General features: G+C 39.8%; 1 long non-coding RNA gene across 1 annotated transcript; it reads left to right on the forward strand.

Moving 5' to 3' along the window:
- Positions 1 to 12,604: 12,604 nt before the first annotated feature.
- Positions 12,605 to 15,024, forward strand: LOC109380452 (uncharacterized). The gene is made up of 3 exons (XR_002123476.1): positions 12,605 to 12,878; positions 14,032 to 14,140; positions 14,478 to 15,024. It is a non-coding gene; the product is annotated as an uncharacterized LOC109380452 (long non-coding RNA).
- Positions 15,025 to 25,705: the final 10,681 nt, after the last annotated feature.

Raw genomic sequence — 25,705 nt, forward strand, 5'->3', positions numbered from 1 at the left:
GAAAAGTCTTTTGACAGAAGCTTCCCGTTTGGAATACATGGGCTAGCTACCAAGGTTGTGTGTGAGGAATTGTGAGGCCAGGACCTGCAAGGAAAAGCCTAACCGATGAGTGAGAATGTACCAGAAAGAGACCCCCCGTCACAGGAGCGAAATCTTTAACATTTTTATGCCTTGCCTGAGGAAAGCAGCCAGGAATTGCTGCTTCTCCCAGCCTCACTGCCTGCTGGAAGCAAAACTAAACCCTATCTGGATGAAGACGACATCGTCCAGACGCTTGTTAATTTTTAATAGACGATATCCAGCACGGAATCAAACACATACACGCAAAGAACATCTCCAAAACAATCCGAGACCAAACAGATCCCCAGGAGATTAAGAAAATGAAGTTATTGGACCAAGACGACAACAACAAGTCAACTAGGAGTAATATGTTCAAGGAAGTGACAGGAAATATTGAAAATTTCAACATAGAAATAGAAATCAAATTGAAATTCTAGAACAGGAAAATACAATAGGTGAAATTGAGAACAATGGACGGGTTTAACCTAAGATGAGAAAGAGCTGAAGGGAATTTTTTAAAAAAGAATTCCTATATAAGTGATACAATGCAGAGTTTGTCTTTGGCTGGCTATTTCACTTAGCATAATGTCCTCCAGGTTCATATATTGTTGCAAAGGGCAGAATTTCCTTCTTTTTTAAGGCTGAATAATATTCCATTATATTTATATCATATTTACTTTATCCACTCATTCACCTACAGACACTTAGGTTATGTCCATACCTTGGATATTGTGAACAATGCTACAATAAACGTGGGAGTGCATATATGTTTGTGAGATAATGCAGTTATAACCTCATACTAGTTTTATAAGATTAAAAGCCCATGCAGCTGATGATTCTCTAGGGACCCAAGTGAGCTGAAAGTGCTAGTAGATTTATCTTGGCTCCTGAAAATGGAAATAAAGAGTTTTTTAAAGTATTAAAAGTTAGTATGATCAAATTAGCCAAAAGAAAAAGAAATTGCCATTGACTTGGTTTCAACCATGTATGGTGTTTTTAAAAGTCTGACATGTTTCGATTTGAAACTGGCTCTCCAGTACAAAAACAAATGCTTGCCAGATGCTTACTGTGTCCTGACTTCTGTGATCACGACTTCAAGTATACAGTCAGGTGCCCCTGAAAAACAAGGATAGGTTCTTAGAAGTGCGCTGTTGTGTGAACATCAGAGGCACTTACACCAGATGGCACAGCCTACCTCACACCTAGACCACAAGGTACAGCCTAGTGCTCCTGGGCTGCGAGCCTGGACAGCACGCTACTGCACAAAACACAAGACTAAATCAAGCACGAGAGCAAATGATGGAATCAGAGGATGCAATAAACATGAGACGGATGAGGCTTCTGCTGGCATACCAGGGCTACTGATTTATAATCCTTTTTTTATAAGTATAAAGAGTGCATTGTAAAATAAGGATAAAAAGTATAGTTTAGTAAATACATAAACCAGTAACATAGTCATTCATTGCCATTATCAAGTATTACAGACTGTACTTAGTTGTATCAGCTATACTTTTATATGACTGGCAGCATAGTAGGCTTCTTGACATCAGCATCACCACACACACGAGTAGTGTGTGGTCCTGTGACGTCACTTTGTGACCGCTATGACAACGACACTAGGCAGCGGCAGTTTGTCAGCTCCATGATAATCTCATGGGGTCCATCATTGATCCAAAGGTCATTATGTGGCTCATGGCTACATCAATGCTTTTCATGTTCACACTACCCTATGAAGTAGGTAATCTAGCGCTTACTAGCTGTTAGGTTTGTGTCACTTTCTTTCTGTACCTCGTTTTCCTTATTTGTAAAGTAAGGGAGATAGGAATAGGATCTAAACAGACCACGCATGACACAGAGAACAGTGTTTAGAGCAAGGTGCATGCTCCACAAAGCTGAACCGTCCTCATCAGCCCTGCTGCTTATAAACTACTATTTTTCAGTGGCTCTTTTATTGCCGTTTCACAGATGAGATGAAGAGAACTTTAGAAATTTGCCCAGTTAAATCCCAAAGCTAATGTGTAGAGGAGGAAGATTTCAAATATAAATCTCATTACACTGCTGCTGAAACTTTTGAATGCTGTCCCTTTGCTTTTAAGATACACAACAAAATTCTGAACAAATCCTATATGACACAAGCCCCACTTGCCTCTAAATATACCCCCTTGCCTCTCGTGCTCCAGCCACAGTGGCCTTCTTTTAGTCCTTGCAAATCAGCTTGCATGTTCTCCTCTGTCACAGGGTTTTTGCACTGCTGTTCCTCTGTGGCACTCACTCCCTTCTGTATTTCCCTCCTTTCATGAGGCCTCAGGTCATGTCTTCTGTAGGGAAGCCTTTAACTTCTCTGACTAGGCTAATAACCTGGTCGTGTGGTGTCATAAAACCATCTTTCCTTTGTAGCACTTAACATCGCTATAACTTTAAGTTTATTTGTGCTTTTTAAAATTAATACCTATTTTCCTCCACTAGACATAAGAGACAGTCTTCTATCTTTGTTCTCCACTGTGGATCTAACCTACTGTCTAGCATGGAGAGTTTGAAAAAAAAGAAGAAAAAAATGTTAAAAATGACAGCACAGGTAAAGAAAATAAAGGGATAAAAAAATAGCAACGGGTTAAAGAATAAAACCAATAAGATTAGAGTTTAGAAAGTGGGGGTTGCATTTTTAAAAGAGATGATCAAAAAAATAAGAACTAAGTGGAAACATTTATAAATAAGTAAAACGAGTGAAGTAAATAGAGAATGTAGTAGTAGAAATAAAACCTGACACCAGCAACATGAAAGCATTGCATTAGGAGGAGGTAGATGTTCAGAGGGATGAGAACAAACCTTACCTGACAGGAAAATGCCAGGCTGGCTGCAGGTTCCACAGGTGTTTCCTGAGGCTTTCATTTGCCTGGAGTGTGTAAGGTGAAGGCTAGGGAAGAATTAGGGAAATAGAAGACAGTTTTAGAGGCCACGTTGCAGTAGAGGGAGTGAAGCTGAGGACGGAGGAATTATTGGGTTGTCGGAAAAGTCATGACATGTTTTTTCTATGTTTTTCGTCGCAAAAATGCGTCATGACTTTTCCAACAACCCAATATAAAGAGAGATGTTACAAAAAGGACCTCAGTTTTAGATGCTCCCCGGCCTGATTTTGATAGTGTGCCATTGATTCAGAAGAAACAGGAGAAGCTAGAGCAAGGGGTCCATAGCCACAGAATTGGCATAGACGATTATGGAATGAGTTCATTTTGGGAGCCCACTGGTCTGTGTTGAAAACATACCTCTTTTCACATCCTCTTAGTGTCCGCTTTCACGCTTCCCAAACCAGAGTGGAAAACAGAGAGATGGGCTCAATCTTTCCATTCTTTCTGAAAAAATGATCATTTTACAAATAGTAATTCACATTTTTTACATAAAAAAAAAACATACACATTTTGAAGTAGAATGAAACGTTTGCCTGATGATATGGTATGATCTATCGAAAATGTTGCTATATGAAATATAGTCAAGGATATTCTTTTAGAAAACATTCACTATATGCATATGCGTGTCATCGGATTTCACTTTTTAATTTAAAAAACTATTTTTAAACGGCTTATAAGTTTTTTTGCTAGCCCAACATTTAATGTCCTATTTACATAATCAGCTGTGATACTCAGAGCAACTTCCTGGGGGCCCAGAGGGAATGATCAGGGAGAGACATGCATCAGTGCAGGTCATAAAACAAAATTGCATTAAATTTTTTTTAGGTAGAGACACATTTGAATGTATCAAACCTGCAGGGCAGAAACACACTACATTTTCTGGATAAACATTTTTTTCCCACTGGAGGGTGCAATGTATCAAGATATCCACAGTCCCTTTAATGAGTATACTTTATAAGTAATAACAGACAGATGATTATTTCCAAGACACTGATGCAGGATGCTAAGCAGATTTCATGAAACTGCATAAATGAAATTTCACTAATGGAACTTGGGCTTTATTCTACAATGTTCCTATAATTTAATTAGGAACAAGCGATTTATAGGCTGAACATATTTTATTCTTTTAGTCTCCTATTTTGGATACTATGTACGACTTTCTTGCTTGTTAATACCATAAAAATGTATCCTAATAATTCTGAATGAAGAGAAATATAGTTCTACCTTTAATATTATGAAGTTTCTACATTTGTTTTCTTTAGCAGTCTATGTATTGAAAAATTATAAAATATAGATCCCTTTCCTATTATTAGTCTTTATACACAGTAATAATGTGTGGTCCAAAATTAAATGTAAATTTAATAACATAGAACTAATATATACATTTAATTGAAAAAAATGCTTTAATTATATACTTCTTATATAGTATAAAGGCTATTAGATAATGTGTGCCCTTAGATATAATACCAATACACTATGAATTATAGTAGCAACCAGTATTTCTTGAACACCAGTGAGGTGTCCGGCAGAGTTCTACATTGATTAACTTTCCATTTTTAACTTACCTCATCCTCACAACAACTTCAACAAATGGGCACCATTTTCCCCATTTCACAGATGAGGTACCGAAGGTGTCAAGTGGCTTCCTCAAGTTCACACAGGTACTACCAGGACTCAACGTAGGTGGCCTGACTCCATGGCCCAGACCCCTCTGCTGTTTAATAACAGCGTTAAACTTATAAATGCCAACCAATTCATCAAGTCATGTCTTGATTTTTATTTTAGACACTTAAGATAGGCACTTGCCATTGTAGCTCAGTGTCTCAAGGATATCTATCAAATACTGTGGGTTTGTTTATGTTTGTTTATTTATTTATTTTGCTTGGTCTAACCAGCTAGAAGTCCTGTTGATTATGACTTAGGTAGCTGAGGTTGTGGCCCAGAGCCTTAACTGCCTTCCCCAGCAGTCCTTCTTTCCTTCCCTGTCAGTAACCGAGCACCAGTAGTTTGCTGGCTTTTTTTTTTTTCCGTGCAGTTTGAGATCTTTCTGGTTCTTGCTACGATGAGTAATTTTTTTTTATTTCTTCTTATTGAAACCTGGAGTTTTGCATATTATGTTAAGAGACTCTGGGTCTTATTTAAACCTTCTGCATTCGCTGGCTTCCTCCGACCCTACCGGTGCATGAGAAAGGTGTGGGTGCATTGTCTCCACTGCCAGGTGGGGTAGAAGTCCACTTCCTCAGGCAGTCTCTGTTGACACCCAAGAGTGGTGTTCCTCCCGACCAAGAGGAAAAGGAATGTCTTATTGTTCCCATGTGGCCTCCACTGACCCATAGCAGTGGGCGTGGCCTCATTACCACCAGGGGAGGGCCAAAGTCCTACCTTTCCTTTAGGGTTCCTATGAGGGCACCCCAGTGGGAGGGGAGCTTCCTAACTGCTGAATGTGGTTTGAAATCCAAGCTGTCACAGAGTCTCCGTTGGCACTGCCCCCGAGTGGCTGCAAGTCCCAGTTCCCTACAGCCCTTTCGGACAGCACCCCAGCGGGAGAGCTGGGTGACTTGTTACAGCCTGCTTGGATGCAGTCTAGGTGCATGCTCGGCCTTTGCTGGACCAAGGAGAGGTGAGGCCACAGGTTTTGGTTTTTTTCCCCTGTGGTGTTTGGCTGGAGTTGAGTGGTTATTGTTTAAAAGTTTTCTGTCTTGTTAGGTTGCCTCTTTCACGGTCCCTTGGCTAAAGAGAGCAGGCTTCTGCTGGAACTTTTTTTTTTTTTTCTCATCCATTAGTATTTCTGACCTGCTGGCTCCTTCAGTTCTAAGTCTAGACTATATGAGTCCAAAGCAAAACCCCCAAAACCCAAAGAGCTTCTTATTGTGTCCTGTTTTGAGCCCTGAGTTTATTAGCCAGTCTGCTTTCTTCTCGCTATCGTTCAGCCTCCTTCCATTTGCTTTATACATAATGGCTGGGATTTTTCATTTTTATTAGCAAAATGAATAGGAAAAAGTGTCTACTTCATTTTTCTGGAAGGGGTCCCAAAGAATATTCTCAGATTTTTAAGCAACTGAAAACAGAGGAAAAAGAAAAAAAAAGAATATAATGACATCTGAGACGTACATGAAATTCAAAATTCAATGTCTATAAATAAAGTTTTGGTTATCTATAGCTGCTTCTGCGCTACAGTGGCTGAGGTTGAGTAGTTGCATCAGAAGTTGTGTGGCTCACAAACCCTAAAATATTTACTGTCTGATCCGTTATCGAAATCGGCTAACTCCTGGATTACATAAGGGGATGAATTATTGTTAGCAGAGTATTTTTATTAATAGAGCTGAGTAGAGTACCTCCTTAATCAAAACTAAAAGAAAGAAGGACGTGTCAGGTCAGGTGGCCGCCACTCAGCTTCAGGCCCTGGTGAATGAACATGGGGCTGGTTGAAACGCTGGTCTGGAAAGATGAGCTTCCAGGTTTTCTGTACTCCTAGTACCTAGTATTCCTCATTTTTACAAAAATCATAGAATTCTTTATCTCATCAATCCTAAGAAGTACTTTTTTGCACATTTGACATCTCTGAGATGACGTACAATCAATGCCTTGTCATAGTTTAATAGGCAGCATTTTTTTTCTTTCTTAGTGATACGTAAAATGATGGTGCAGCTTACAACTATGATGTCTCAGATTTAATGAAACGTGCAATTGGTCTGGAGCAATCACAAATAAATCCTTGTACCATTAAGAATATACACATTCTTGAGTTCAAGCCAAAAGCTACTCAGCTTATATTGAATAATGTCTTAAACGTGGACCTCAAAATAACTTTTTAAATTCTTGTTAGTGCAAATCCTCTTTCACTTATAATTTTTTTCCAGTTATTTTCTAGCAAAGTCTGGCTTAAATACTCTTACATATTTTTTTCTAGTGTCACAATGTTTCCCAAGAAGCTAGAATGCTTCCAAAAATATTTCTTCTTATGATTATACATGTTTTGAGTGTTTGTAACTTCTGTTTGCATGTTGGAATCCTATAATCAAAGTTGTCATTGTCATAATGTTAACCGATTCTAACTAATCCTGAGTCATAAATAGCAAGTCCAAAACTAAATTTGAAAGGTGTGATGCAATGGGGGAAAAAAAAACAACACAAAAAAAACACAGTGGTACCATTTCCCACTTATCTAACCTTTCAAGGGCACTTAGCAGTTAGAAGAAGATTATAAGTACAGACAGATTCCACGATTAGAAGGTTCATTAGTAAGAAGGTACAGAATACTAATCACATGACTTTCATTCACAATGACAAGGTCTGACCCAGCTAGCATCCGTCAGTGGCAGTGGAATTGCTCCCTGGTGGTAGCAGCCACAGGCAGGCCAGAGAAAACATATTCTTCGCGCAGGAATTCATCAAAAGTAAGCAGAGCTGTATCACACACCATCGCTTCCAGGAACTCCCCAGAGAGCAGCCAGCAGCTTATTGGAATCAGTTTGTTTGGTCCGTAAAATGCAAAATGCTCAGGGGAAGTTTGCATACTAAAAAAAAAACAGTTTCAACTTCGGAACTCGGGCAAAACAACCATCTTATGACTCTGTGCCTTAAATCATCAAATTGACCATGAGTGGGTGCTTGGGTCAATGTTAAATCTATACGCACAGGAATAGACTCGGCTGTTAACCAAGTAGCAATTGTGTTAGAAACGCTTGTAAATATTTTCCTTTTTAAATATTGTGACACCAAAAGGATTCCTATATGAATATCCATCAAAATCACATGTTTTAGGCCTGGAAGGATATTTTCACATTATAATTATAAATGTGTATTTAACAGCTCTTTTCCCAAATGTCAGAGTTTTCAGCAAAATATGCCCTCCTCATCTAAAAGCATTTTATGAAGAATGATTAAATTTCCAGAGTTGTGCTTGGGGCTGTGAAGGGCAAACCTAAGCACTGCCCGTGTCCCCATCTGCAAAGGGCTCACTGCTAACTTGTTATAAATTTAGGAAAAGAAATAATTAGAAATTATACAAGACAAAATATAACTGGGTGGGAATCCCCCAGGCTCGAGTCAGACAAGCCTGATTTTGAATCCTTTTAATTCCCTAAGTACCCTGGGCCTCAGTTTCCTGATCTGTAAGATAGGACAATACTGCCTAACAGACAAGGTTGGGGTGTTAAGGTAAGTGGTGATTATTGTAACCAACTCCAAAATGTGTGGTAAATATTTCAAATACAGAAAAACACCAAAAGAGAGATCAGTGAGATGGGAAAAAAGCCTACTGGAGTTGAGACTTGGGCTTGGCCTTAAAAATTCCCTATTTCTTATAATAAAATTATTATTCTTATATTTTAATGTTTCTGGAATTGATGTTAAAATAAATGGTAAAAACAATCAGATAAGGATTAAATTACGATACAGTGAGCACTGCCTGCATGTCTGCCAATTTATGATATTACCCACAGGTTGGTGATTTTTAACTCTACTTTGGATCTTCATTATTGGCTGAAATGTCTTCGTTAACGATTAAACTCTGGTACAAGATTAAACCTAAATGTTATTTTTTAAACAAAATGTGATTACAGGCTGCAGACAAAACCAATCTCTCAGAAGAAATCATGAAACTTTTTCTTAATTTTAAAATAATTACTACAGTTATACATTTCAGCATTAAAAGGGGGAAGTATAAAAAGACATAAAAAGTCTCCAACTCACCCTTCTCCCCCAGTAATCCAGGTGTCTTTCCCAAAGGGAAATAAAATAATTGAGAGATTAATGTATCGTTGTTTTCCCAAAACCTTTTTTATATTTGGGACTTGACAAATGATTTTGAATGCTACAACAAAAGAATTAGATCCGAGTGCCCACATCTGTGATGCTTCGCACAAAATTAGTTTCATAACGAAGGAAAAAAAAGAGATACAAAGAACATTTTGGGGAGGAAAATAGTGTATGGGCTTATTCTTTTGCAAAGCAAAGAATCGCTTGGTAAGCTAAAATTCCCTCTAAAATTTGTTTTGAATTTTTTTCTTAGTGGGTTTGAATTTTTAAGGCTATGGTGTCATTTGCTAAAACGATCAAGGTTTAAAAGAAATATCAGCTCTTTGTGCTGATAGCATCTATGACCACTTATAGGGAAGCCCAGTGAGATCACAATTCTAAATCTGAGGTTTGGGGAGTTTTTTACTGTAATAAGGACTTGGGCCAGAGCTCGTCCCAAACGTCCCAGGGATGCTAATGGTGAAAAGGCTTCAGGCAACTATTGATCTGAAGCCCGAGTCTCCACTCAGCAATCTTCACGCCTCCCAGTTCATACCTCGCTTCTGCTTCTCCAGAGACACTGGATACACTTATTTACAGATATGAGCGTAATTCATGGGAAGAGAGCCGCAGCACATGGATTTGATAAAAAGCTTCCAGAAGCCTCTGCAGGCTTGCCCCTTGTGAGGATCCTGCCGGGATGGTGACAACAGGCTTCTCGAGACCAGTTCAGCCCACACACTTCTCCGTACTCCTCTGCCCCCTTGGCATGAGCGATGCACACAAAATTCATGCGACCATTGTTTGTAACGAGATACAGTGCTAAAGGTTTTAGTCCACCAACGATTTTTGACATGCATATCGATGTCATTGGTGACAACTACGCAGAACTGTTCATGTTCTTTTCTTAGGAGTGTCACCATGATTGATGATGTGAACCGAATTTTTATTTATTTTTTTCTTACTGTTTCTTCTACTCGAATCCCAGGCTCTGTTGCTATTTCTACGTCTCTGCGGTGGTGATCACTGAATGAGGAGAGGGAACAAAAAGGCCTCCTTGGTTTTAATGTTTGAGTAAAGACATAGATGAACTAGAATCAGCACTCTTGCATAACTTCAGCAAATACATTTTTAAAAAGATGTCTTTATATATCTTTAGATGAAATATAATAATTTCTAAAGGCAATTACAGGGTTTAAAGAAAGGGAGTTCATATATGCAATAGATTAATCAAATGATTGCTTTACCTTATTATGCCACATCTCAGTATATATATAAAGAGGGTGCCGTAAAAAGTGTATGCGTTTAGGGGCCGGCTGAGTGGCTCAGTTGGTTAAGAGCTCGCTCAAGAGTTTGAACTCTGAGCAACAGCGGTTCGAGTCCAGCCCGAGCTGAGCAGCCGCTGAGCTGCCAACAGGTAGCAGGATGGCTCAGCTAAAAAAAAAAAAAAAGCGTATGAGTATATATCAACGTGTTGACATGACGGAGAGAGGGCTTGCTGCTTCTTGTCTGGAAGCCCTTGTGTATCCTTCGCCTCTGCGACCGGCATTAGTGTAAGCCCAAGTATCCGAGCTGGTAACAATGGTAGCTTTCCTGCTGCCTGTTCCCCACGTAGGTCCATTAGATCCTCGTTGACTTTTATTCTCTCTGGTTGACTTTTATTCTCAGCAGCCTTCTCTCTGGGACCCATGCTTCTTGCTTATCTGCCCTCTACCAACCATTGCCACGTGACCACGAGGGGTATCTTTCCAAATGCACGAATGATCGTGAATGGTTTCCTTTCTTCTTAGTGAAAGTTAGAGTACCTTGATTTTGTGGTTTACTGAGTCTCGGGAGCTGACATCGCCTCTTCATGCTCATGTTTCTGCACTATCAGAATATTTGCAGCTCCTGATCCGCCCAAGCCCTTAATGTCTCTACGTGGACACCCACTGTTTTCCTGAAATGCCCTCAAGACCACTCTTCCTGTATTTGTTTGTTGAACTCACACTTAGGATTGAAAATTCAGCTTAATTACTATGTGTTTTGTAAAAGTCTCCTGAATGGCCCCAATCTGATATATAGCAGCCATTTGTTTAATGGCCATATCCTCCGTTTTCCTATATTCAAACTCAGCATATACCATTCCTTCAAGCAGTCTTTGTATAAACGTTTTCTCAACCATTTCTTATCTTTGAGACCTTTGTCTTTTGAAAAACTCGAAATTTATTTGTCTGATTGAGACATTCCTAACTAAGCACGCTTTATAGGAAAGTGTTCTAATACCATCAGGCTCCAGGCCTGATTGTCTTTTCTGTTTATTTCCCCTCCAGCCTATCAACTGGCTTTCTAGGCTGTCGCTGCCTTAGTTTTGAGGTCCATCGTGGATGGCTTCTTTTTTCATATTTTAAAGACTTTTTTTAAAAGGCATTTTTAGGTTTACAACAAAATCAAGAGTAAATACAGAGACTCCTCATATACCTCCTCTCCCCACAGGGGCCGAGCCCCCATTACCAACATCACTCCCCAGAATGGTATACTGTTACCAAGAATGAACCTACGTGGACACATCATAGTTACCCAAAGTCCAGAGTGCACCTTAGGGTTCACTCTTGGTGTTGTACATTCTGTGGGTTTAGGCAAAAGGATAACGACATGTATCCATCATTATAATATACAGAGTGTTTTCAGCGCCCTAAACATCCTTTGTGCTCTGTTTACCTCTCCCTGAAGGCCTTTTTAGTACAGATGGACGATTATGTTGGTCCGAGATGTGGACCGCCTAGGGTGGGGTTATTGCAGAAAGTGTGAAGGGGTATCTAAGAATAAACATGGAAAAGGAATCCACAGGGTTTGTTGAAGGAATGTTCTAGAAACCAATGGGGAGAGTCTGGTCCTAATGCTGCCGCTAACTCACTGGATGACTCCGGGCAGATAGTATAATTGTTGTGCATCTCAGTTCTCCAACTGGTAAAATGCAGGGGTTAGAATAAAGGATGAGAAATGTCTCTGTAATCTGACTTTCTTTTACTCTACTTGTTAAATTGCCCAAATTACATTTTTCACATAATAGGGGGAAATCTTTAAAAATAATAACTGTCATGAACTCTGTAAGAAATACATAATTTTAAAGGGATAAATCCCACTATGGCAAGGAAAATCCCATGGGAGTAGGGGAGAGATTAATGTTAGTAGAAAATATTAAGTTAGTTATCAAAATATTATTCCCCATTTAGATATATGTGCAACAAATATAAAGATTTCAAAATATATAAATATCTGACAGAGCTATCAAGCTTTTGATAAAATCTGTCATATAAAAAGTATAAAAAACAACCAGTTTTAACCGCAGATAAAAGGCATCCTCCAGTCAGAGAATATAGCATTCCAATTTTAACTAATAGACGTTTCCACAAAGTGTCCAAAAATAATACAATCTTAAGGACTTGAACAATTAATCTGAAGAAAAATACTGCATTCTGTATGATAAGCATATATAAAAAATAAGCAAACGTGTTTTCATTCAACTGTTACGGTAAAACCAAAATCCAGGAAATCCCAAAGTATGTAACTGTCATTGGCAGGGCATAAAATGGGCTCTGGGCTTGCAGAGGAAACTGCTCCCACATCAACTCCAGAGCTCGTCTGTTTTATCAACCACAGATACCTGGCTGCGTGGTGACAAAAATCGACGTCATCTGTGAATTGTGTTCTGGAGATGAATGTTAATTGATGGGAACATAAGGTGTCCCCTTAGTAGCTGTCACATCATAACTATTGTGTGCTGAGACAGTCATCAGCAATTAAGTCCTGTACTAGAGTTGACTGAAGTCACTAACCTTACATAGGTCTTTCTGAGGAGCCATTATTCATGGAAGAAAAGGCCTCAGGGAGAATGAATCCAGTCCAACAGGAAACAAATCTGCATCAGGTTTGAAAAGTCACCCCACCCTCCTGTGAACATAAGATGCTAAGAAGCACAGGGCTTTTCCAATCGAAGCTGGAAGGGGCTGAGGTGGCACCTGGGGACTCAGAGGCACCAGCTCCTGTCTGAGACAGACGGGTCAGGAGCAGGACTGGGACCAGACCACCAGCAACATATGTGAGCACGTCCTCCAAATGAGACCAGGACGCCTAAGAAAATTAACTACCTTTTCATCTACTTCAGTTCCTCACTGTTCACCTGCATAAAAAGTAAGCCTTTTCCACATATTGAGCTTTTGGTACTTTTCCTGACTTTTAAGTATTTCTTGCAAATAGTTCATAATGTTACATGTTCTGCAGAATGCAATGCTTGAAAATAAAGTCAATTTGGCGCCAGTATGTGTCCTGTGTTAAGTGGTTGGTGTGAGCAATTTTCTGATCCTGTGATTTCCAATAAGTGTTTAGTTGTAGAAAATGTTCTTTCTTAAACCTTTGAGTTTGAAGAGTTTCTATGTGACAGGAGATTGAAATGGCCACATAGAAATTAAGGTGTTTTGCTGTTTACACTTTTACAAAACAGATTTGGCACTTTATAATTGATGTACTCTAAAAGGAAGTTCATCATAAGCTGTAATGCATTTTATTTCTGATGTGTATGGGACTTCACTTTTAAAGAACTTTGTATTCCAACATTTGCTCATAATCTCATAATCAAGGGGACAGTCTCAATTTTTCCCAAAGGATAATGGTTTAAAGCATCTCTTTTGCCGAGTGAAATGGGCTTCCTGTCTATGGTACATGCTACTGCTTTACAAATGAAGATGTTATACTCCACAGAGTTCCCCAAATACAAACAGAAGTCATGTTTCTGGAAAACTCTTGTCAGATGTGTGGCAGCTTGGGTAATCAGAGGCGCCGGCATGGCCTCAGCTCTGGGTTTATGAGGGATGGTGACTATTGAACACATTTACAAGGAAGACAGGCAGAGTGTGTGCTTCTCAAAGGGGCCTCGGATCTGCGTCTGTTGAGTCTGAGTATCAGAGGGCGAAGCCTGGAGCGGCTGCCACCGAGCAAGCCCAGTGGACATGAGCACACAGGGTCATGTAATCCTGGTCACTTTATATACCAGTGAGATAGTGACATGTATGGTTTACATCTCAGTGGGTGAAAATAGCAGTTGCTGCCATAGCTAGGGACCTGAAGGCAATTATAGGAAAAGCAAGTCCAAGTTTAAGTAACAGAATAGTAAAATACCTGATTACAACAGAGAGGGAGAGGGAGAGAGGGAGAGAGACAGAAAGAGAGGGAGACAGAAAGAGAGGGAGAGGGAGAGAGGAAAGAGGGAGAGAGGGAGAGAGAGAGAGGCACGGAGGACTTTTTTCTAGCGATGTTTTGTGTTTTAAAACAGTTGTTCTTTCAATAGTTATTCATCCTCCTTGAAACTTAAAGTGGACCCCGGGCCATAGGCAGTGAGGAAGTGTTATGTCGAGATGCACAGGGGAGCGGAGAAAGGCAACAAAAGAAATGATAAGGTATGTGAAATGCAAGGAGAACTGAGTTTACTGTACATTTTTTAGCACAGAACTTGGTAATTTCAATGCAATTTACATGAAAATTCCCAACATTTGCTGCACTCACTTTTGAGGAGGTGACTGTGTAAACTCGTATACGAGGACGTCTCTTTGTGTAAGGGTCTCATAACTGTGGACCCATAGTTACACACAAATCATTTTTTTCTCTCTCGCAATGGGTTCTTTCACTGACAGGCTCTAAAGAAATACTTTGTCATTATTTGAAATATTCTCTCTTACAATATTTTATTAGTTAAGAAAATAAATTTGAGTCTCATTTTGTTTCCTTTTTAAAGAGGCAGACTTTTATCTGTGTTAATATGTTTGCTGGCAAGATATGGTGACTTTGCCTTCCTCGTCCAAATACTCATCTACAATACAAAGTGGAGATGGTGATTATTGCCAACTGCATTGGAATGTTGTGAGAATTCAATGAAATAATGTATGTGCAATGCCCAGACTCTTCTACCAGGAGCTGTGGTCTTAACTTCAGACTGACAGTCAAATTCAAGATTCATGAAAAGCTGCTTCAAGCACCGAGTCTGGTTATCTTTAAGAAATTTGGCAGGACAAGCCTTGTGGTACACACGACAACAGCACAGCAGCGGTCTCACGATTCCCAGGCAGGCTTGGATCCCAATAATCCTGCACAGGGTACGTGTAGTCACAAGGAGCAAAGGAACAAAGTTGATTAGAAACATTAGCTCAGGGAAGCCATCAGCTCCGGGTCCCTGTGAGCCACATTCAAGTAACCGGTTAATCCCATCTCGTCAGGGTTGTGTGAATAGCTCCCATCCTCCAGGGCAGCACCATTCATTAGTTCCCCATGGCGATGAGTTATAAATGCTGAGTCTGGTACATGGGCTCTCATTTATCCTGCATCTGAGGCAGGTAAATGTCTACCTATTCCTCAGTGGCTGCGGCAAACTGAAAGCTCGAATCTTCAGGGCTGGCTGACTCTACAGAAAAGGCCAAAGAAAGAGATGTTAATCCTTTTTTTCGAGTATGTAAAATGCTCAGACACATAGTAAGCAAGTAAAGAGCTTACAATCATTGCATTCGTCTTTTAAAAATTGATCCATTAAGTGTTTGTTGTAATACTATCGTTGTTTTAAAAATAGGACAAGAGAATCCACTGCTTGGTTGGAATATCTTCTCTTCATTGATGATTTTACAAAATGATCATGGCTGAAATTACAGGTTCTCCCTATGCCTCTGTCACAGCCCTTCCACTTCTCACAGAATTAAACTTATCTGTCCTTCAAATCATATTGTGCTGCAGGTCAATGATTATCACAGAAGACTTGAACAATTCAGTGCAGTGGGATTGACAGATGGGGACAAGCGGTGGTCTTGAGCACTGGTTGCTGAAATAGGTTGGGAGTGAAGGTCATTAAACTGGCAAGGGTCATTCCTACCCACACTGAAGTCCCTCCAGATTAGGAACAAGGCCTTCTTGAGCGGCCACAGCGCAGAAGCTTGAGGTGGTGACTGACAGCCAAGTGAGGGGCAGCCCACCACACGGTGAGACATTCTGTGCAGAAGGGGAGGCAGGTGCATGGCTCTGGAGACAAAGCTCCGCTCCCTTTCACGGGAGGCCGTTCACGCCAGGGGAAACACACGCTGATTAAATAACGAAGAGCGTCATCTAGATGGCCCTGAAGCTGTCTCAATAAATTTTGATTTTCTGTTTCCCTCCAAGTGGTTTGCTAGGTTTTCCCTATTGAGCTTCTGTTTCCCATCTCACAACTTTTCTGTCCATCTCCCAAATCTTTTGTCCATCTCTCAGTTCTGCGTCCCTCCTTGTGTCTGTGTTATCTTCATTCTCAGCAAGGTTTCCTCCATGTGGCAGCGAGGAAAGCTCCTTGCTGGTCCAGACTCATGGGCCTTTTCAGAAGGAGGGCTTAAATATACATTTCTTCAAATAAGGTCTCTGATTGCCCGGCTTGGGGTTGTGCCCCTTTCTGAACTAACTGGGTGTGTGTTACTTCACCTGGACAACGATCAAGATATTTTCCCTCTGGCCAGGAACAACACTCATTAAATGAGATTTTTATAGAAAAAGAAAAAGGAAGAAAGAAAGAAAGAAAGAAAAGAGAGAGAGAGAGAGAGAGAGAGAGAGAGAGAGAGAAGAAAGAAAGAAAGAAAGAAAGAAAGAAAGAAAGAAAGAAAGAAAGAGGCTTCCTGAGTAATTGTAAGTGGTCAAAATAACAGCAGGGTTTGATTATATAAAACTAAAGATTTTTGTCCAAAAAAGAGACATCATTCAAAAAATTAAAAGACTGACAGAAGAGTGCAGTATATTTAACAGATAAAGAGTTCCTACAAACCAAGAAGAAAGAGATAAACACTAGGGAACCAATTCATGTTGAAAACTGGTAAATAAAGGGGAAATGAAGCATTTGGTTTTCTTTTCCTGTACAAACTATACTTCAGCATAAACAATAGCAGGTAACGAGGGAAGCGCTGCTGCTGTTGGATGGAATGCTCTGTATTTGTCTGTTAGGAAAGCATGGGTCCAGTCCAACTTTTCCTTGTTGACTTTTTCTGGATGATCTTCCCATATTGAAGTCCTTTACTATTTCTTATTGCTATAGATTCCTCTTTTTATTTCTGTTATTATTTGCTTGATATGTAAATGGCCACCGCTCCTTTGAGTGATCTACATTATTCCTTTTCAAATAAAATATTTAGACAATGATAACAGTTCCTTGTACTAGACATTCTGAAAGGACAACAGGAGAGGTAAACTGAAGTTAGTAGCAGTGAGCTGAGTTTCTCCTGACTTCATGATTTTGAATATTAACTTTTGATCTGGCAACAACCTTTTCCTACCCAACACATCATTGCTTCCGGCTTTGATCTAGGAAAGAACCCTAGACACTTCTAAGATCTTCACTGGGGTGACAGGTTTGAAACACTATTACCATAATCATCGTGTCATTTTCTCAGTACAGGAGTTTTCCTTCAAAACACTCTGATTCCAAACTATTTCAAAGTTCATAAAAACCACAAAATCCAACCAACAAATTTGCTACTTATTAACAGATGAGGCCATTCAATATGATTAGATGAAGTCTGAGGCAGGAGAGTACAGAATGATTCTACTTGGTTTGACTTACATAGGGGCCCTTTTCACAAAACAGTGCCAAAACGTAATATTACATTAGAATTTTAAAACTGATTACATGTTCATGGGGAAAGAGATGAATTAAATTAATGGTTATCAAAACATAATATTTAAAACATGATACCATATTAGAACTTAATAACACCTTATAAGAAAGTATTATTAAAAAATTACCATATATATTTAATTTGATTTAAACTGGAAGAGGCAGCACTACACAAAGTCATATATTCTATTGGGAAATTCTCTGAAATGCTCAAGGGTAGCTTTAAAAATATGAGCAATGGCAATATTCTACATCTAATTTTTACTACGTTGAGTCTAAACAGATGGAAATTAAGAGATTTGGTCACCAATTTAAGAGCTAGTTTGGTTGTCTAATTATAATTTCTTTTCTCTGTAAAGATAAATGAAATAGCTTGGATCTCTTTATTACTTGTAGTGTACTCTCATTTCTCTCTCTCTCTCTCTCTCTCTCTCTCTCTCTCTCTCTCTCTCTCTCTCATTTTTTCTTCCCCACTAAATTCATTTACTCTTTTTTCTCCTTTGTTTCCAGCAACATAGAAGCATTTAGAAGCAAAACTATCTTGGGAATGGGGGAGAGGATGGCAAACGGATGAAAAACTAGCTGTCTTTTGGGTGGTTACTATAGCAATAATCATAATGGGAGATTTTTCAGCTGCAACTGGTTTCTATAACAACATGATAGGGGGCTTTAGAAATAGACCTGAGGTAAATAGACCCTTCAGGGGTCCCTTAACCCCTTTTATACCTCAGGATTAGCATCCACCTAGAAGATAGATATTAAGTGGTTTATTTGGTGGAAGCCTTAAAAATATTCTTTTATTTTGTAAAGATTAAACTTGGATTGTTCTATAAAGGTCTGTCTTTAGCTCATAGGATCTCAGGTTCCTTCACTTTGGAAAATAAGTGATAGCATCTTCACTCTATTTCTTCATCATGAAATCACAACTGTATTGCAGCTACTTCTTTCATTGTATTTTCCCAAATGTGGAAGTCAGTAAATATCCCTCATGCAGACGTCCATTAATTCTCTCATAGGTCACCCAAAGGCTCTTGTCCTAGAGAGACCTGTTACGCCTATTGGGCTCACTGATGGGTGGTGAGCTTTCTGCTCTAACGAATGGAGCCTGAATACTTATTGTTTGTTGCACTTCCAATTAGGCATGGTTCCTATTTGACTTATAATTTACCAGGTATTGTACAAGGAAGTTTATTGAAATTGTTCTAAATGTATTAAGTCTTAGCATAGTAAAAAAAATGATATAGAAGAAAATGAAGTACATAAGTGTCATTTAGGCCTCGCTATCACTGAAAAATCAATGGGAATGTATGATAGGAGTATGATACACAAGTAGATAGTGGTAGGCTGCATATAATTTCTCAAGAGAAAAAGATATGGAAACCTTAAATGCAGTCACACAATCAATTAAATTTAGGGGGATGGGAATTCAGCATGTTTGGTTCAGTTCAATAATGAATTATTGACTATCCTATGCTGGATACTGGAGGTATATGCAATGATGAATAATATATGGCATTTATTTTTAAAACTTAATTATGTCAAATAAAAACACTTTGTGTATTGAAACAAAATATTAATTTACTTGTGAAATTTACTGCTTTGAAATGAATAAATTATTTGCTTGAATTCATCCCCCCCTCCCCATTCACCCCCTCCCCCCAAAATATTTTAAGTGCAAAGGGATAGCCATGCCATCCATAAGAGATGATTATGGGCATATCTGAGCAAGGCTGATTTCCTCGAACGTTCAATGTCTTATGTCTTCACATGAAGTTCACTTCCATGCATTTTCTACAGTAGAGCTATCCTTACACTTCCATTGTTTTCTCTTCAGTGAAGCTGCTGATCCCCCATATGAGATGTTCTCTTTCAGCTCTCAGAAGGGTGTCAGCAACCATGCATCCGATTTTCAAACAGTGCGGTGCTCTTTCCATTTTCCTGAATTCTGTGCTCAGTCCCGAAGCCGCGGGGTTCACTGCCTATGTACTTGCCACGCTGGGGCAGAGTCCCTGGGAGACGAGCCCTTTCCCAGGTGTGTCGTGGGCTGAGCAGCTGAGCTGAAGCTGACTGTGTTCACCAAAGTCCCTCTCAGAACGCCGTGTGCTCGGTCGGACACGCTGGGCAGGAAGCCATTCGTCAACCCTCCCAAACCTTACCCAGAGCAAAGGCATGATGGCATTGTGCTTGCTGCACTCAGTGCCTTGGGCTTTTGGCTGAATAAGGAGAAAAGGAAATATATTCACGATGGCTTCCAAGTTACCCAGTAACCACAGTAACCAGGGTTTTCCCCAAGCCTGGCCCAGAACTCAGAGTGACCTGACAGAAACAAGTCCTTTTCTCTCCGTTCAAGCGTAGCGAGCCATAAAGTGAGCGGAACAAATTTTCCTGGGGTGAGACTGATTAATCAGCAAAGCACCAATCAGCATGCATTTACTGCCCCATTGACGAGCTAGAATTCCAAGTGTGATTGAAACTGAACACAGAACATATCTATAGACACACTGAAGAAGTGCGTATTATTATAGTTTCTGAACTTAAAGCGTTCGTTTGCTAATTGTAAAGACAGATGTCCATACAAGAACTGGAGACCAATTTAGGAAATACATAGATATGCGTGAAGCTGTATCTTAACTGTTAAGCTCTGGGGCTGCTCGGGCCAGGAGATCACCAAGAATGCAGAGATATAGGAACCATCCATGGGAAGAAGTGCGCCTTGCATTAGGTTTGTGAGGACGTGCACACCATTTGAATATATGTCGTAATGAGTAAACTCTTAGAAAGTATGTGAAATGTCTTCATTCACGGCAACCACAATACTCATGTCAGAAGAAGGTCATTTAAAGCTTGGAGGATTAGTAACTTCCTCATCGCTATGACCACACATTATTTTTTTTCTAGGCCTTATTCTCTGGACCCAAATACGAGACAGCTGTCAAGATCCACGCTGTCCGATAGGGCAGCCACTAGTCACACGTGGCTTTTGAGCTCTTGAAATGTGGCTTAGGTGGAACTGAGAGGTCCTGTAGGTGTAAAACACACCCAAGGCTTTAAAGACTGAGTGTGAAAACAAAAGTAACCATCTCATTCCTTTTTAATGCTAATTACACATTAAAATGATAATGCTTTAGTATAATAGTATTTGGTTAAATAAAATATATTACTCAAGTGAATTGCACTTGTTTGTTTTAACTTTTTAATTTTCCTTTTTACTGGAAGACTTAACATTCCATGCATGGCTCATATACTTCCATTTGACAACAGTGATTTAGATTCTCGTCTTGAAAGTGTAGTTGATGGACCACCAGCATAAGCCCCCTTTTAGAACAAAAATGCTGTTGAAATTGTATCTGTTGATCATTTGATTAGTTAAAAAACTGGTGGCTTTATGGAGTGGGGAGAACCCTTACTTTTCACTTAAAATGTTTTTAGCTTTCCTGTGAGGATTTCAGTTTGCTAGAGGCAAAAGAGCTAGTCAAATGTACGTCTATTCCTTAGCAAAAGGGGTCATTTAAAACCTGTCATTATTAACGTATACACGGATTATAATAAGGCCAGAGATCCATGCCTGAATAGCTTTAAATGAATGTAATGTCAAAGGAATGTAATTAGACCCTCATTAAAATTTGCAATGATTGACATTTACCATATTTCCCCATGTATAAGACGCACCCTTTTTCGAAAAATTTGGGGTCTAAAAACTGGGTGCATCTTATACAGTGGTTGTAGATTTTTTTTACTTGCATTTCCCGCTTTTTTTGCACTTGTTTTTGCGCTCATACCACCACTGTATAAGACACACCCAGTTTTTAGACCCCAAATTTTTTGAAAAAGGGTGCGTCTTATACATGGGGAAATATGGTCGTTAAAGTGACTCTCATGTTGGCATCATTTAGTCATGTTCTAAGGAAGACAAAGGAGCATCTTTTATGAGGTGAGTGGGTGTGACTGCAGCCAGGGGTGGCATGCACGTGGCTGTCACCCTAAGCCTCATGACAGAGTTCTGATCCATCTGGACCCAGTGCTTAGGTGTGTGGACTGCATAGAATAAACCCCAGAAGCGTTTATTCCTGGGGGGAGGTTTTCAGAGCCAAAGAAGTCTGTGGAGGAACCGGCCCCCAATTTCATCTCTGATAATGATAATGATTGTATATAAAAGCACCCAGCAAAATGCCAATCATATACAAGATATTTAAAAGACTATGTCTATGGAAAAGTTTCTCAGTGAGGCCGTGGACCCTCCACAGAGGTTAAGAGCAGACCAGGGATGATGAGATCCAAGTGGCACCAATGAACTTCTCAGAGAATGTGTGCTGACCATAAACTTGTACTTCCCAGAACTCCCCGAACGCGAAGTCCCTTTCCAATATCATATAGCCTCATTTTCCTGGATTTATTCATTTATTAAACATATTGGGTTGTTGGAAAGTCATGACGCATTTTTGCAACAGATGGCGCTACTTCTATTTTGGAAGCACTAGATAGAGTCTTTCGCATCTATGATATTGCTACGTCATTTAATAGCTGACAGTTCTAGCTTCATTCTAAAAGAAAATTGAGCGATTTGGTTGAATTTTGGAGATTTTACAGCAAGTTGAAGATGGAAGACCAAACTGTGCATTTTCACCATATTTTACTGTTTTACTTCCATATAGGGAAGAATGCACGTCAAGCTTGTGAAAAGTTGCATAAAGTTTACGGTGACAATGCTCTACAAGAACGTCAGTGCTAACGATGGTTCACGAAATTCTGTGCTGGTGATTTGATCTCAACGACGCTCCTCGGTCAGGGAGGCCCATCGAGGTTGATGACGACAAAATAAAGGCATTGATCGAGTCAAACCCACATTACACAACATGGGAGATTGCAGAAACATTGAACATCCATCATTCAAGTGTTCATGACCACCTGAAGAAGCTGGGATATGTAAGCAAGCTCGATATTTGGGTTCCGCATGAACTCAAAGAAGCTCATTTGACGGCGCGTATAAACATCTGCAATATGCTCATTAAACGTGAGGAAAATGATCCTTTTTTGAAGCGACTGATAACTGGTGATGAGAAGTGGATAGTTTACAACAATGTGGTGTGCAAACAGTCTTGGTCCTGACGTGATGATTTGCCTCAAATGACATCGAAAGCAGACATTCATTAGAGGAAGGTTATGCTCTCAGTGTGTTGGGATTTTAAAGGTGTCGTGTTTTTCGGGCTCCTACCAAGGAACCAAACAATCAGTTTGAATATGTACTGTCAGCAAATGGACAGTTTGAATGAATGCATCATCCAGAAACGTCCAGAGCTCGTTAATTGTAAAGGAGTTGCGTTCCATCGCGACAACGTGAGACCACACACAAGTTTGATCACCCATCAAAAATTATTGGAGCTTGGATGGGATGTGTTGCCACACCGACCATACTCGCCTGACCTTGCACTGTCAGACTTCCACTTGTTTCGCTCTCTTCAAAACTCCTTGCGTGGTATAATGTTCAATTCAGATGAGGCTGTAAATCAGCACCTTGTTCAGTTTTTCGCAAATAAAGACAGGTCCTTCTATGAACGAGGAATTATGAAGCTCACTGAAAGATGGCAAAAGGTTATCGAACAAAATGGGCAATATATCATTGATTGATCTTTGTTCTTTATATAAATAAATGACCTTTGAAAAACAGAAAAAATACGTCATGACTTTTCCAACAACCCAATACATGCACCAAGCACCGACTGTGTACATGGCACTTGGCTAGTCAATACAAAGTTTCTAAGACATACGTGCTTTGGACCCTGCACTGAAAAAAAAGATAAATGTTATTGACTAAATAATGACTTTTTTACAGATTTTTGCAAGGCACTTTATGCATGTTATCTTTTTCACCCCCATGATACTAGCAATAACGACAACAACAAGAATAATGACTGATAATGCTCACTCTATGCCAAGCACTGTCAAGCATTTCAGGTACATTAACTTAATCTCCACAATAAACCTAGGAGTAGGTATCATGTTTACAGAAATGGGAACTGAGGCACAGAGATGTTAAGTATCTTTATAAAACTCCATGTTAGGAGGTGACAGAGTCTGGATTTGAACCCAGGCTCCGAAGTCTCTGGTCTTAAGCACTATGCATATGGCTACATATTATCTCCTTTATTAAAGAGGGCACTGATGTTCAGGGACACTGATTTTTAAAAAAATCTCAGAGATGGCAAGTAGCAGAACGAAAACGTTAACCTCTGTCTTTCCTTAAAGTTGTACTCTTGCCATTACATGAAACTGGCCTGACCTTAGCATTTAAGACCACGTATGTAGAAATAACTATGCATAAGACAGGGAGTATCTAGTTTTTTAGAGGCCCTAGGAATGCATAGGAAATAAATGGCCTTCAAGAACCCGTCGCCTTCTCATTTTAACTCCTCCCTGGGGATCCTGCCACACCGGACATCAAAGTAAGTGACTGACCCGAGGATTTGCTTTGATTCACTTGATTTTTATCAAAAGAGGTGGAAGGAAGAACTTCACAGCTAGGCTTAAATGAGAATTCAGGTTTCCTTGCTCGTTCATTCATTATTCAACAAACCTCCATTGACCGCCCACCACATGCAAGCCATTTTGACTGAGCCCTGCATACAGATATGCCATCCTGCACACGTTTCTCCTCCCTGTGCCAGTCCCCCTGGAATTAAACGTTGATCTCTGCAGAAAGTCAGGCTAACGAAAAGTCAACCAGCCACTTACCCCTTATAAATGGAAATTCTTAGATCTGGAAATTTCGACTCATCTCCAGTAACATCGTTCATACCTTCTATTTGATTCTAAAAGCAGCTCATTATGGATCTGATTTTAAAACGAGGAGGGTTCCAAATAGTGGCTGCTCGAAATCCAAACTATCGTTGAAATTGTTAGGTGTTTGACCAATTGTCCAGGGTCATCCAATCTGTCACATTTCTGAATGGAACTGATGAGACGGTAAATCTTGAACAAAGAGTATAATTTTCTTTGACAGCTGAACTAAGTCCTCCTTATTAAGTCAATGATTATTTCTATTTATAGAAACTAACAGTGGCTTTTGAGATGTAGTTTAATGAAATATAAAAATACTACATATTAAACTTTAAGAACAACAAGGATATAAAGTCTATATGTACAGACACCAGAGTTCGAAAAAGTGACTCATTGGCAAATGCTTCTTTTTTAACTCATCTGAAGGGAAAAAGATCTTTTTATAGGAAAGGATATCAGAAACCATTTCAGTAGATGTGTCTGGGAATATCACATTTTATGTCCACCATGCCACTATTCCTTTCCCACTTTTATTCAGGCAAAATTGGGTTAAATGAATGCTAAAGATAGAATGAAGATAGAAAAGAGTGTGCCTTTGCATGTGTAAAAAAATCTCACCACACCACAGCTAGCATGCCCTCTTTCCCACTCCTGTCAGCAGCTCCCCAGGGGCCCTTCCCACATCCCTGCTATTTGAGGAAAAAACACTGTGAAGCCCATGCCTCAGAGCAAGGAGCCTAAACAGCTTTATCTGTACCGGGGAGAGTCCATTGGGGGGTGTTCGATCTAGCCAAATATGGGGCCTATTAGCAATGACTGTTTTAACCCAGATATGAGCAGTGACGATAGTTCCATTCACCCCGCCCCCCTTTTTCTTCTAAGAAAGGCTACACTTGATTCTTAAAGTCAGTCTCGATGAAAATGAAGACCAGAGCAGAGACAGACAGTCAAGAGTTCTATGCAGAGAATGAGGCAGTACCTTCTAGGGGAAGACAAAAAAGAGCTGTGACGAGAGTTAGTTAAACAAAAAGTATAAAGTAAAACCAGGGCCGATGCACATTTGCAAAGTTTAACCCACAAGGGAACTCTGGGAGGCAAGCGCCATCCATGCCTGTGCCAATTAACACCCCAGGCACGTGTCCTGAGCCTTCACGGGCGTTGTGGGGACACAGGCGCAGCAGGTCCTCCAAACAGGTGAGCCCTTGTCATAGCTCTCACTTCACAAGGTATTTCTCTCTGAGCCAAAAATTTACACGGCACTCAAACTACACAGCGAGATGTTAATGATTTTCTTGTGAAAAACAAACCCCAGAGAACAGATCTTTTCTCAGTCTAATCCATGTTTATCTTCCTTTGATCCCGAGCAAGTCTGGGTTCTTTATGGGGCAAATGCCCTTGGCATGCTGAATTAGTCCATCCAGGCATCTTACGTCAGGGTGGACTTGGGTTTGTGTTTTGTTTCCTAAAATAAAATTCCTGCTGTGAAAATGTGTGAGTGAACTGTGTGTTTTTTGGTTATTACCATTATTGCTGTATTTTCTACTAATTCAGTAAATTTTCTATTGGGAACTCCAAA

This window comes from Hipposideros armiger, unplaced genomic scaffold, assembly GCF_001890085.2.
Source record: "Hipposideros armiger isolate ML-2016 unplaced genomic scaffold, ASM189008v1 scaffold_37, whole genome shotgun sequence".
Taxonomy (NCBI): Eukaryota; Metazoa; Chordata; class Mammalia; order Chiroptera; family Hipposideridae; genus Hipposideros; species Hipposideros armiger.